This window comes from Camelus dromedarius, chromosome 7 (assembly GCF_036321535.1).
Source record: "Camelus dromedarius isolate mCamDro1 chromosome 7, mCamDro1.pat, whole genome shotgun sequence".
NCBI lineage: Eukaryota > Metazoa > Chordata > Mammalia > Artiodactyla > Camelidae > Camelus > Camelus dromedarius.
The window spans coordinates 78,653,392-78,667,956 of NC_087442.1; the positions used below are offsets into that span (position 1 = coordinate 78,653,392).

At 42.5% G+C, this 14,565-nt stretch overlaps 1 protein-coding gene across 14 annotated transcripts in view; it reads right to left on the bottom strand.

Moving 5' to 3' along the window:
• Positions 1–14,565, bottom strand: part of NRCAM (neuronal cell adhesion molecule) — a 273,058-nt gene that overhangs the window by 139,994 nt on the left and 118,499 nt on the right. For 13 of the 14 annotated variants that reach the window (XM_031454678.2, XM_031454676.2, XM_031454672.2 and 10 more), the window contains one exon: positions 8,370–8,447. The exons of the other annotated variant lie outside the window; for it this stretch is intronic. The gene's annotated coding sequence lies outside the window, so the exon portion shown is untranslated. The remainder of the gene's footprint in view (positions 1–8,369; positions 8,448–14,565) is intronic. 14 annotated transcript variants of the gene reach the window in all.

Consider the following 14,565-nt stretch of genomic DNA (forward strand, 5'->3'; position numbering starts at 1 on the left):
GATGACTTCTGGGTTTCGTACATAACAAGTATGCATACCAGCTCAACACATATTTATGGAGCATGAACTCAGCACCCAGGATAGTGCCGGGGTTGTGTAAGACGTACTTACTTTTAACTCCTTCTAAAAAGAGTGCTTTTCAAAGGCTTTCAAAAACGTATACCAATCAAAAAATTTATCATTTTGCACAACAAACCAATCTAAAGACCTTTTCAAATATTAAAGCAGCTCTATAGCTGGATTCGCTCGAAGAGGGAAATGTTACATAATGAAAAAAAGATTCGACAGGACACTCAGAACTTAGATCAATATATTTTCCAGGTCATTGGAATAATTTAAATATGGTAGTTTTGTCTAGTTCTATTTGTCAGATTCTTTCTTTTTCTCAGATTTTTTTTTTTTGCCCCAGGAACAAAGCCATTTAGGTAACTACGTTAACTACATGTTCTCTGTGCTTCCTGACAAAAAAAAAAATAAGTAGAAATTTGCAGGAACCATTTTCCCTGTGCCCTTTCTCCATGTGGATTGTTCTCCGCCTTCCATTTTCTCTTTCGTAACCTGTTCCGATGGCCTTTCCTTCACCAGACTAATAGCTTCTGTCAGCAAGGCTTTTATTCAGTACAGTATCAAAAGCTTTGCAGAAAAACGGATTAATCATGTTCACGGCTCCTCTTTGTTTACCCCTTCAATTCTTGCAGAATTCAAGCTACCCGAGAAAATGCATGTCTAATCACAAACGTTAACTCCCTCTGGGGCAGTTATTTCGGTGCATTGCTCTATCCTACGATTCGGGGTTCCCTGAAAAGCAAATGAGATCAGTTTTCCCACACACGTCTTCCACATCAAATATGTCTTCTGGTGATTTAAACACACATTTTGTGTACCTCGAGTTCCAAGAGAGAAGCTTATGTATACAAATGCCAAGGAAGTCATTCAATATTTTACTTTTTCCTTTTCTACCAATATTCCCCAGGAGACAGACATAACTAAGCATTTAAAAATAATAGAAAGTCGGGGGTTAGACGGCATCAATCAAGTAACAGAAGTCACGTCTTCTGTGACCCTTCCCGAGTGGGCCTTTGAATGTTCTTGTCACGGCTAAGTCTAAATGGAATAAAGAGTCTTCACTCAACTCTTATTCTGGAAAATATCAGAAAGCCATCCTTCACCATTAATTTCATGCCAATATAAAGAGGATTTTGGTGACTCCACTACCTCCTTATATAGTAGGTCCATACACAGATTCTCTAATATATAAAAATTCCTTCTTGTTCAGAATGAACTTGTTCACATTTTTTCAGAAAAAAAATTTTTTTTCCTGGATCGCACTGCTGGTTTCCTCTGTTAAAATGCTACGGTTGGAACCGCAAGACACAGGGGCAAAGCCATCATGCTGGCACCATGGAATCATTTCTCTCGTGCTCAGACCTTCTCTTGCCATTTTGAACATGGCTTTCTCATCATTTTTGCCACCTTGCTGAAAAGTCCGGGGTCAGGAAGCTTTACAAGGAGCGGTAGAATCCTCACGTCTCAGATAACAAGTACAAGACACTAAACAAAGAAAAACTCTCCCCGCATATCTTTTTCAAACCATTAGCCAAGTAGCCAAGCAGAACCGCCATCCAGATGAGCCCTTCTGGAAACAAGCGATGAAAAAAAATGTGGTTTAATGGGAATTCATAAGACAGCAAGAAACATCACAACCCCGAACGAAGCTGACTGGAAACGAATTACCCTGGCCAGGCTGATGGGAATTCCTGCTTCTGGGAAGAGTGGATTTCCAACTGAGACGCCAAGCTCACCAACAGTCTATGGGCAGTCCATTTGCATAGCCCTTCTTGTATTATTCAAGTGAACATTGCTTTCCATAAGTATTTTCAGCTTTCTTTCTTTACAAAAACTTTGAGAAGAACAGAAATGAAAGTCAGAGCAGGATCACCCATAGGACGGACAGATGGCACCAAGGGTATACATTTAGCTGGAAGACCATTCCTTCTATGAACTTCACAGTTGATACAATTTTTCTTTCTTTTTAAAAATTTTTTTGAAGTGTAGCTGATCTACAATGTTAGTTTCAGGTGTACAGTAAAGTGATTCAGTTATACATATACATACATATATATTTTTTCTTTTCAGATTCTTTTCCATGATATGTTATTACAAGAAGTTGAATACAGTTCCCTGTGCTACAGTCAGTCTTTATTATTTATCTATTTTATATAAAGTAATGTGTGTCTGTTAATCTCCCGCTGGATTTTAATGGAGAACACTTCTGCCAGTGTAAAAAAATCTGCAGACCTGTGGTTTTATTTCCAAAAGCACTGGTGTGAAATACACACCCAGAAGACCCATGTGCAAAGGGGCCCACGCGAGCGACGCAGCAGCCGGTGCGAGGAGGCACACCCTGCACACCTCAGGTGCAGCCGGGGCTCACGGAGGCATCACAGGAACACATTAATCAACACGTTCCAGGATTGCATTAATCAACACTGCCGCGTCGGCTGGCATGCCCCATTGTTTACCCGTGCATGCTAACGAAGGCGCAGCAGCGATATGGATGTGAACTTCCACCATGCTGCAGGAAACAAAACCCTTTTCAGGACTGGCCCCATGCACCATATCCTACTCGACGCGTTCAATAGAAATCATTCTCTCTCCTGGATTCCTGCTAGTTTATGGACTTGCTTTCTGTGACAGTCAACCAGAAACAAAGACGCTTTACAGACCAGCTATGTTTGACAAAAGCTGTTGAAATGCCTTCTGCAAATATGAAAACTTGAATCCTTCCAAGAGATTTTTTTTTTCTTTGCCTTACAAAACGAACGCTGTCATGAAAGGCAAAATAAAACAAAACAAAGCAAAGCAAAAGAAAAAAGAAAAAAAAAAAAAACCAGCCAGGCATCTATTGGTGTCTGCAGTCTGATATGACAGCAACATACTGCATTCCCAGCAGGGGCCTGGGGCTGGCCTCCTGCTCCACATTGGGCTTTCATGTTTCCTCCTGGGCAGTTCCCTAGATAACCCTCCTGTCAGGATTTGTGCCCCCGCCCCCAGAAGCAGCCAGGGACAGATGTCCAGATGCTGGGAGCAAAGGATCCGCTAAACACCATCAGACCTGGGACACACAGACCTTCATGTGCACAGAGTCACGTGGACCTGAGCATTTAAGGTTCTCCAGCATTGTCAACACTTAAAAGTGCCTCACTCAGTAGGTTCGGATGCACAAAGTTCAATAAATATTGATTTTGGTCACGAGAGTGCTGAACATAAAGATCATAATTCAGAATGAATAACAAACACCATTTATAATGATCATTTTGAATGAACTTGCTCCCAGGGGCAGAGTTATTTCAGTAGAGGTTGTACTTGTTGGGCGCAAGGGTCTCAGGGCAGTGGCCCCCCTCTCTGGTGGCACAGTTCCAGTCATTCAGTGAGCCCCCAAATTAAAGCCCATGTGCCACTGATCTAGCCTTATCACTAGTTCGAACTCTGGTGACCCTAGAAACCACTGAAAAACTATAAGCTTTTCACAAGGAAAACACATCTGATCCAGTATGTATCTGTAAAGGTCACTGCATCAGCCCTTTGGTGTATAAATGCTAAGTCACTACACGTTTCCTGTACGGGAGTGACTCAGGCAATTCTCTCCTTCCAATTCCAAAGCACATATGCCTCCCCACTGGACCGCAGTGGGAGGAAAAAGGGAGGAACGCATACAAGTTGCAGGGTTCCTTCTACTGCTACGAGCACAAATTGCTGCTCCCACAGGACATAATGCCAACCTTCCCACCACTCTCACCCTGGCACCATCGCCCACCTTCCACTCTCTCCCAAGAGAGGATGCTGATGTCTTGCTTCGGATGCCTTTCAAGAGCTCCTCCTGAGCCCTCAGAGTCAACCACCAAACTGAGCGGCCCAGGGCAGCAGGAGGTGGATAGGATGGGTTTCCAGAGGGAAAAAAAATGGTTGTGTCCCAGGAAGAATTACAAGGACAGGATGCAAGGAGCAGAAAAGACTTAATCAGTAAAGGCATCTCAACCACAGATGCCGTGATGACTCAGAGATAAATCTCAGGAAGTGTGTGCAATAACTCGGCCTCCCTACAGAAATGCTGTGCCCGACACTCAACAACTCCCATTGGACCCCTGGTCATAGGGAGTTACTCAGACTCTGCGTAGAGATGCAAAGCTGAGCAGCACACAGGGCGGAATGGAAGAACGTTCACCCGCCTCGCTCGGCTTCCAGGAAAGCTGCTCTCAGGTGGGGAGCGGCCACCCCAGGAAGAAGTCTGCCACGACCACACGGGAGGGACTGCCCAGTGCGGTCATGTTTCAGGAGACGCTGTCCCTGCCCTTATCATATGTCAGGGCAAGAGGGAAGGCATTAATAAGAAAAGATCGTTCTGGTTTTCTAGGTGACTAAATACCTAACCAAATTCAACCACTATAAAACCATAAAAAGGTGAATACCCTCTGCTTAGATTTAGGTCCCTGTCTTGGCTTTTGTCAGTTCTAGGCTTCCCAGGGTAACTGCTTTTACTCACGAGATTTTCATCTCTAGTTTTGTGAGGCAAATACTCCTTTCGTGGGTAATATGTCTCCCAGACTTGTCTGGTGTCGAGTCACATGAAATGAAACTTCTCAGTCTTACAATGATCCTGCAGGACAAATTTTGATAGATCTCTTTACTGTCCAATAGTATCAAAAACAGTAGTCCCAGCTGGGCTTTGTAGTAAAATATTGATTCACATTTACTTAGAACATGATGTCTTTTTTTAAAAAAACTATTATCAATTTTACTATTATCTACTCAGACTGTAACTATCATTCTCCTAAGATGTACGCATCATTTAAAAAAAGTTAGTACGAGGAGTCTAAGGGAAAGAACAACTTTCAAATCATCAACCAAAAACAATCATTAAACAACTCCAACAACTTAAACAGATTTTCCCTCTTAGACAGTTTGCCAAAGGGGAACATGCTTTAAGGGGTAGTATGAGCCTTCTTCAGGCTCATTATGGTTACAACCAGAACCAAACTTACACAAACGTAGCCAGAGCAGAAAGCCAGGATACAGAGTGACTTCTGGGGTGTCCCCCCTCCTCACTCTGAATGCTTGTCGAAATCCCACCATTAGCTGTCCCACATTTTAGCTCAAGGTTTTCAAGCCAGGTAGAAGGCAGATTTTCCTTGGAGAGAAATTACACATTAGCGTTGCTGAGGAATGTGAACACAGTTTTTATGTGCAACCGGATGTGGGAGGACGTACCGCTTTCCAGAGAGTGGGATGTGGGGTGGGAGTAAGGCTTTATAAACCACAGCTCTGCTGCCCACGTCTTTCGGATACTCCGGCACACTAGTGAATGTGGGAAAGGCTACTGAAAACTCGAAGTAGCTACAAAAAAACATTCTATTCTAATGTCAGAGGCTGAATTCTTGAATAGCCTGGGGACATTCTCAATACAAGCGTGCTTTAGAATTTCGGGAAGTTTCAGGGAGTCTTTGTGAGGCCGGCGAAAGAAATGGGAAGACACTCAGCATTTGGTTTCAACCAGATTAAATCCTTCAAAAAGATAAAGAGAGATCTTTTCGTGGCTCTGATCGTGCCTGCCGACTAAAAGTTCATCGTAGTTGTCTGACAAACGACTGGCCAAGAAGATCAATGAGAAGGATGTATCAAGAACGACAGAACTGAACCTTGCTTTGGTTGCTATGGAAGATAGAGATTTGAAGTCAAATCACTCTCATGCAGAGAATGAAAGAGAAAACTCTGCAACCAGCAAGGAAAACTCCCAGAGGAGTGTCCTCAAAAGTGAGAAAGCACCGATCCAGCCCCATCGCTGCCACCTTAAAAAGGCACTATGTCTGTGAGTCCGTTTCTGGTCTGTAAATACGTTCATTGGTATCATTTTCTTTTTGATTCCACATGTAAGTGATATAATGTGATATTTGTCTTTGTCTGACTTACTTCACTTAATATGATAATCTCTAGGTCTATCCATGTTGCTGCAAATGGCATTATTTAATTCTTTTTTATGGTTGAGTAATATTCCACACATACATACACACACATACACTCCCCCCTCATATCTTCTTTATCCAGTCATCTCTCGATGGACATTTAGGCTGTTTCCATGTCTTGGCTATTGTAAATAGTGCTGCTATGAACATTGGGGTGGATGTATCTTTTCGAATTAGAGTTTTCTCTGGATATATGCCCAGGATACTAATGAATTTACCTGCAAACCAGAAACAAACCCACAGACATAGAAAATAAACTATGTTTACCAAAGGGGAAAGGGGGGAGGGATACATTAGGAGTTTGGGATTAACAGATACACACTACTCGATATAAAATAGATAAATAACAAGGACCTACTGAATAGCACAGGGAACTAGATTCAATATCTTGTAATAACCTAAAAATGGAAAAGAATCTGAAAAATAATATATATATGTATAACTGAATCACTTTGCTGTACACCTGAAGTTAACACAACACTGTAAATCAATTATACTTCAATAAAAATTTGTTTTTAAAAGATAAGAAAAAGGGCATGACTCACTCCTTCCCAGAGGTCCCCTTCCTTGCCTTGTCCTGTGTACTTTCCCCTTTCACTAGAAACCACCATTCACAAATAAGCTCCTGGTCTTTCAGGCTTCCTGCCTCTCCTGAGTGTCACACAGTATACTGTCCACAGAAGAACTTGCCATAACCCGATGCTGGTGTTTTGCTGGCAGGCCACTTTACTTACCACCATTACTATGAACTTCTGGTTCCTAACAACTATGGTTTGGTGTATACAGCTCTCTCCACATCCCTGCCAGAATGGAGGGGGTCTGACTCTTACATTGCTTCACCCTGCAGGTGTTCTTTATCTCATGGAATATGGACACTTCTTGGAGCGGGTAGTTCTCAGCATATCAAAACTGTATGGGGGGAGGGTATAGCTCAATGGTAGAGCACATGCTCAGCATGCACGAGGTCATGGGTTTAATCCCCAGTACCTCAATTAAATAGAAAATAATAATCAATCAATCAATCAATCAATCAGTAAACCTAATCACTTCACTCTCCAAGAAAACAAACAGACAATAAAACTGTATATAATAGGTCATTTTACACTAACTAGGAAGCTTTCCATTAAAAGAGCAACTTCGACAAAATTAAGGCCCTTTTGGTATTGGTCATAATTACTTAACTCGGCAATTTTGCTAGTCTTTACTAATTCTCACTTTTCAAGAACTCTTCAAACAGAACAGAATATGTGCTATTTGACACACAAAGTAAGCTTCTTAGTTTCTAGGCTACTGATTTGGGGATTTCTGGTGGTATTTTGAAACATCACAAAAACTACTTGGTCATACGAAGTCAGTTTCAATACAACACAACCCAAGCGAATTCAACTGAGGCATGAATCATTCCCTCTAAAATGCAAAACGACATATACGTGGACCCGCTGAAGACTTCTCAAGGGCATGGGACAACATCATGGAAGATTTTCCTACCTCAAAATTTTGCATACAATCTTCTTAATTAAATTGCATGGATGTTTCTTTATTTGTTAAATAAAACTTATGAGACAGAGGACTACATGCTGAACAATCATGCTCTCATAAATCCCCTAAGAAAGCTATTATTGGTTGAGATACAGTTCTCTGAACTGTGTTCCAGATCTCCAAGTAAGATATTTTTCATCAAGTTCTGGACTATAATAGATGGCCTTTGAGAAGGCATCGCTGGTCTGGCAGAGTCCATTCTAAAGCTGATAATTTGATAATTCCAAATGATAGAAAATTGGACTGGGGAGAGCAGTGGGGGTGGGAAATGAGGGGTAGGAAAGGGGTTTACAAAGCAGAAAGCGCCTATCAAAGTAACATTTAAACTTTCCAAACAGACTTTTGTATCATTTGGACTTCACGGTGAGACACAAAAAATCAACTGTGTATAGTATGTTCTTAGGAGATTTTTGATATGTGATTGAATCAAAAAGAAAACTCTTTTCTTGTAAGTGATTCCTTATAATTTTAAATCCTTAATTCCTCCAGAAACATATTGTTTACAAGCAGTGCTTTTATTCTGCTATTTTCTGAACTTTATATGAGTCCCATTTAGTGAAACAAAAATCTTATTACTATGAAAGGACATGGCAGGCTGGTTTTCTTCCCTGTGAATTCGATCCATCCTATTTGACAAGCAGTATGATTAATGTTGTTGCAACCACATTCCTACTGCCTGTCTTTCATCATACTCCCTGGGTTGATAGGATTAAATGAGGCAGTAATATTACATAATCACATCATTTTAGGGGATAATTCCCTCCTTTAACCAGTAACTAATTTAAACCTTTTAAGGGGATAAACTTCTACCTTTGAAGAAGATCTTCTGACCCGAAGAAGTTGTTCTTCCTTTTACTTCTTTAAACCAAAAGTCTTCTTAGCATTGCTCTGTGGGTTGAAGAGTGGGGGAAATGTTAACAAGACGTTCATCGTCCATCACGGTAGATCAACAATATATTAACTCCAACCGACTCCCTGATGGGAAACACAATTACAGGGGGGAGCCCTTGCAAGGAAAGACCAATTATGAATAGATTTGCCAAAACACATCTCTGCTGGTTTCAATCAAAACTGGCAGCAGAGAGGTGACTAAAACTCTGGTGGCCATCGCTTTAATGGGTCCTAGCCGAAAGAGTCATGTCCGGTTCCTTTCTTCAGTTTATGGGGGGTTTAGGTAATGCATGGGGACAGCGTGGTGCAAATACTTCCTTGTTGTGGGACTACCATCTTTATTATTATTTAAATGTTTTATTTAGTGGAGGGGGAATTGTTTCAACTTATGTTTGTTTGAAAGACCTCAAGTTTTCAACGAAGGTCCTAAAGAGATGATGCGGGCGCAGCCAAAAGCAGAGAAGACCCACCTGGGCTTTGACAAAGCCCAGCTAGGGAAAACCCCAGAGCCCCATTCTCTGTAACCGTCCTCCCCTCAGCCTGAATGTTTCCTTTGCAAATATTCCAGCTGAGAATTAGCCAGAAAAGGACAGCATGGACAGGGAGGACCACAATCCCAGCTGAGCACATTCGGTCTCATTTTTTTAGGCAACCAATTCAGGGACATCCATGGTCTTCTAAGGGAGGATTTGTGGCTTTTGGGACTTTGGACTTTTGGAAACAGAAGTCATACTATCAACCTCTGAAAAACCTCTCAGAGAAGCGAAACAAGTGTCAATTCAGGAACTCCTGGCTGCACTCAAATATTGAGACAACTATGAATTACAAAGTCATTCTATTAATGGAATAAAAAGATGTGTAATCATCTCAGATGTTTTAGTTTATGCACGTGTTAGAAAATATCTTCTGTATTAAGTTGCAAAAAGCTTTATCTTCATTACATGTAAAACCACTCAATAGACTTTCATTGGCTCTGATGCAATGACATTTTATCAAGACAAAATGTTAATGTTGTGGAGGTCAGTGATTCTCCTCTGGAATTAAAAACTCTACAGGTGTGTAGAAAAGAGTCTACAAGGATTGGAAGCTATGTCTACAATAACAATTCAACTAAATGAATATACCGAACATTTAAAATGTATCTGTCAATAGACTGGCTAAATCTAAATAAGGAAACAAGAATTAATGTAAATAAGCCATGTTTCCTCCCAGGAGGGGTCTCAGTCCACGTGCTGATGGGAAAAATAGAACTTCCACCAGCCGCCATAAAAAGCAGTATTTATAGAGTATATTATGAAACCACAAAAGAACAATTGATTCTACAAGGGAGCATCAAGGAAGGCTTTCCACAGGAGATAACACTTGGCTTAAACCTTGACGGTAGGTAGAAAGGGCATTCTGAGTCGAGGAAAAGGACAGGAACCAAGGGATGGTGATGACAAAGTGGGTGGTGTGTCCCCGCCGGCAGAACAAGAGAGCTACAGGCACAGCGATGGTGTGAGGCAGGGCACAGGGCGAAGAGGGGAGGCTGCAGAGGTCACGCGTAACCAAAGGGCCTTGAGCGCCAACCAGTTAGTAAGCCTGGACTTGAGCTGGAGAACAGTGCAGGCCTACTGAAGGTGTTAGACCAGAGGAAAGAACAATTGTCAGTGGTGTGGGGAACTGGCCGAGAGCGAAGAGGCTGGAAAGGGACGCTGCTTTGGGGGTGTTATCAGTCACCAACATACAAGGCTGCTGGCTTCCAGGAGGATCCCCTGCCTCTTCCCAAAGCCCACCCTTAAGATGAATTAGGAAGCACAGATGGAAAACTGATTTAGGGCTAAGAACACAGATTTGGCCATGACAGCTGACATCACCGCAAAAAAAAAAAAAATAATCTTTTTATGTTCTTAATGGAATGATTTTCTGACCTTTCATTGTCCTAATATGTGAATGCACTTTTATAGGTGAACTTGATCAGGTCAGCAGGTTTACGTGGTCTTGTTTCCCTCCCCTCCACTGAGCCATCCCTCCATCGTTCCGCGTCCCTCTCCCCCAGGGCAGCACGGTTGCCCTGCTTGACACTAGGGAAACCCCTCCTCCTGTGCCCTTTTTTTCTGTTATGGGAGGTGGGCCTTCATTAGCTTTCTCTTCACATTGCAGTGTGGGTGTCTGACACTGGTTTGTGCTTAAGGGAATCGGACCCTGCCTAATGGAAAGCGTTGCTTCCAGGGCATTACTCACTTAGGGGAAAAGGAGCTTGTCACCTGCTCCCGTCTAGAGTAACAGAACTCTGCACTGGGACCCAAGCCCAAGGCTTCAGCTACTAATGCGTTTGTACTTTGTCTTGCTTTGTCAATGTCCTCATTACAAGCATCTCCTCTGGCGACCTCATAGGTGAGCAGAATGTAAGCATTCTTGGGTCCACTGGCCAAAATACACCACAATCCTTTATCTCCAAAAAACCATGGTAAGGTGGCTACACAGCTCGTGTGTGTGTGTGTGTCTGTGTGTATAACTGAATCACCAAACTGTACACCAAAGACTAACACGACACTGTAAATTGACTATACTTCAATAAAAATTAAACAAAACAAAATAAGATAAAGTAAAATAAAATAAACCATATTAAAGTGAAAAAAAGGTAGCCCGTTCCTTTCTTCTTGAAGTCCTTTTCTACAATGAATTTCTGTTTGGTAAATTCTAGAGAAACTTAGAAAGTGCTTTAGTTTGCTGAACCAAGCCCTTTAAAGAAATCTCCCCCCCAACCATTTGGCACCCTCACCGTGGCTGAAACACCTACACCACCTTGCTGTGAAGCTACAGCTGAAAATCTCTATCACAAATGACTGGAGGCTAAGCTCAAATTGGGGGGTAAGTCAATTAAAGACACTTCAATAAAATTAATTTTTACCTGGAAGAGACAAGGAACTCATGTTTAATAGGCTACACTCTGCCCCAGACAAGCAGAGGACGCACAAGTTCCTTAAGTATCATGATCGCTTTGACACGGGGGCAGAAAGTGAAGCACAGAGAGGTGAAGCAGACAATCCTAGTCACACAACCAGCAAGTCAGACACGGGAAACGCAGTACTGCCTGCGTCTGAGTCCCAAACCTGTGCCTCCCCTGCTTCACCGCACGGCTTCTGGGAGAGGAGAGGACAAACTTGGAGTGGGGGTGCTACTGAGACTCACGGGGAGGGGAGTAAAAGCGGAAGGTGTCAGAAAGAGTGGTCAGACTGAGAGGGAGGCATCAAAGAAGCCAAGAAATAGGAGGGTCAGGAAGGGGTCAAAACCTGCAGGAAGGACCCAAATGGGGAGAACTCAGGAGGCGTCTGTGGCGCATCGCCCCGCAGCCCTGGGCTGGGACTACCGGCACCTCACCTCCCGCCCTGACACGGACTGTGGTTTCCAGCTTTCAGTGACACTTACCGCATTAGCTTTTCTATGCCCCTCTGCCAGGTGTACTTTCTATTAACAGTGGCTCCCGGAAGGGGCAGGTATGAAAATACTCCTGGATATAGTGTGGAAGATGTTCTCAACATAAATTTTAAAGAGGAGGCAAAGGAACGTGGTTCTTTTGATAAGTTTGTGGTTCTTTTGAAAAGCTTTTAGAATAATTCAAATTCAGGGCTTTTAGTATAATTCAAATTCTGCCCTGAAAAGAACACGTATGCCATTTCACACAGGTACTCGAGTCCCGCAGGCACTGCGTGGGGAAAATGACTTCATCCTTGCTTATGTGCACTATTGAAAGGGCACTGCCTCATTTCCAACCTCCCTGTGATGATTTAAACCCTCAAGCCTCTGCAAAGACCATCAAAAGACTACGTATTAATTGTATTACCGTGCCAGCAACTACGCCAAACATTTCTAGGGGATGGATTTTTATGACGTGCATTACTCTGACTTTGATAACTGTGTCAACGGACTTTCAGCACTCGGAAACACGCTCAGGTCGATAGAATAGGGTAACAGATCACGGCTAAGGATTATTTTTCCAATAACAAAGTAACAATTTAATTTTTTTTTATAAAAATACAATCAAGTTATCCCATTAAATAAAACCAGTCCCAAGTCAAAGGTCAAGATGAGACCTGATGTAATTTAAAAGTCGCCTTCAGAAAAGATGAATAACATCTAGGTGGAAAATGTAACAGATGCAAAGGCCACGGTTCACACTATAAACCAATTACAACAGCGATTCAGTGGTGCGTAAGTATAATACTAAAAAATTCCAATAATTCAAGAAAGTGACTACTTGCCTTTGCCACTCATAGAGAAATAAAATAATACACTTCCTAATTGCTCCAAAATAAATCAAACTGTTGATTGATGTGAATATTTGGCAGGATTTTTGTTCTGGTTTTATTTGTTTTAAAGTAAGAATTCGTCACGTTCAGTACATCCAAAAATCTACTTTGCAAACACTGCGACATAAAAAGTAACAGCAAGCAAAAACTCAAAATCTCATTTAGTTTATACTCTCCGGCACAACCGTGAGGGCATTAGAGATGCTTCCACTTTGGTTTCTGTGAGGTCAGTTTCTAAAAACTGGCCTTACTGATAATAAAGCAAAGGGTAGACTACATTAAAATATCAAGCATTTGACCCCCTCAAGCCAATTCTGTTTTCCACTTGGCAATTATTTCCACTCTTAAAAAAAAAAAAACATAGCTGAGAAGTACTTTTTTTGAACACCAATTTTGAAAACCTTACATGTAACATGTTTATACACCTGAGCTCTCATGGATTTACGCAGCATGCGAAATCGTTTTGTGCTTTTATCACTAGAAAATGATTGTAATGTACAAACATACTTCTTAATTTTTAGTCTGAACAAAACTCCCGTAGTATCAGTCATGGACTAACTCCCCGACTCTTTTTTTCTTAACTTCCTGCCTTTGACATGATCCTTGGACTGAATCTGGGGCTTAGTCATACTTATTAACTGGAGAGAAAAGGATAAACAAACAACCCCATTAAAATTGGCGTTGATCTTTGGTTTCTCTGGGGCCTGCCTGTCACCCGGCAGCCTGATTCAGCGGGGCATGGCCAAAAGCCACCATCATCTTGAAAAGCCGTAATTCCCATTTCAGCAGCTTCTGAAACAAAATATATTTCGAAAAACAGAGTATGGTCTGAAATAAAGCAAGCTCTCTAACTAGTACCTCACCAAGACGGCACCTCGAGGGGCCCACCTCTACCACAACCTGGCTGGCAGGGGTTCTAGGGGATCAGGGTCTGGCTTCTAATCCCAAGCTTAGCATCAAGTTCAGCCTGCTCGTGGTAAGACTAACAAAATTGCTGGGACTTGGGGTCAACTCCATGACCTCTGAAATGTCGGGTGGAGCGAGACAAGGATTCATTCTGAAGGGAAATGTGCAGGCGAACCAATGTGAGTCCTGCCTTCCCTTCCAGAGAAAGGCAACCATTGCTCCCTTGAGAAATCAAACTAAACAGACTGAAGACGGACCACCCCCAGAAGCGCTGGGCTGTTTCAGGCGACGCCATCATCTGCTACCTTGTGGACCGGTGCAAACAACCAACAGTGAGCAAATGACCTTGATGCTGAACAAATGTTATCTTGGTGTCTGGCAATCATGCTGTCACATACACATTGCAACACTTCACGGTACCAAGCACATGGCATATTTTATGGTTTTAATAGGAAGAATAACTATAAGTAGAAACTTAGAAACCCAGAGTGCAGTAACGCTAGCTGTCCACCAGAGACCATCGTCCCTTCTGCCACGTAGAGTGGCCGTGGGCAGAGCGTCCAGAGTCTCCATGTCCAGCTCCCCTTGTATCTGGGCAAGACCCTGAGACATAAGGGAGCTAACACGTATCACTTCTTTGCCCAGATGTTGAGGAAGCAAGTGTGTCCTTCCCACACCTCTTATCTGCCTACTGCTGGCTGGATGTCAATGCTCAACACGACTCTGGAAATCCCATGGCCCCAGCTTCTGTCAGTGCAGGTCCCCGAAGGGTGACAAGTAGAAACAGCACTGGACTGTTACAGGAGCTGAAGAGGAATTCTAATTCAGTGAAGTTCTACAGTTCAGGCGTTTGTTACAGCAGCTAGCTCTGCCCTACCTCATGCAGTCAGCATGTCAAGAACACAACAGAAACTGTA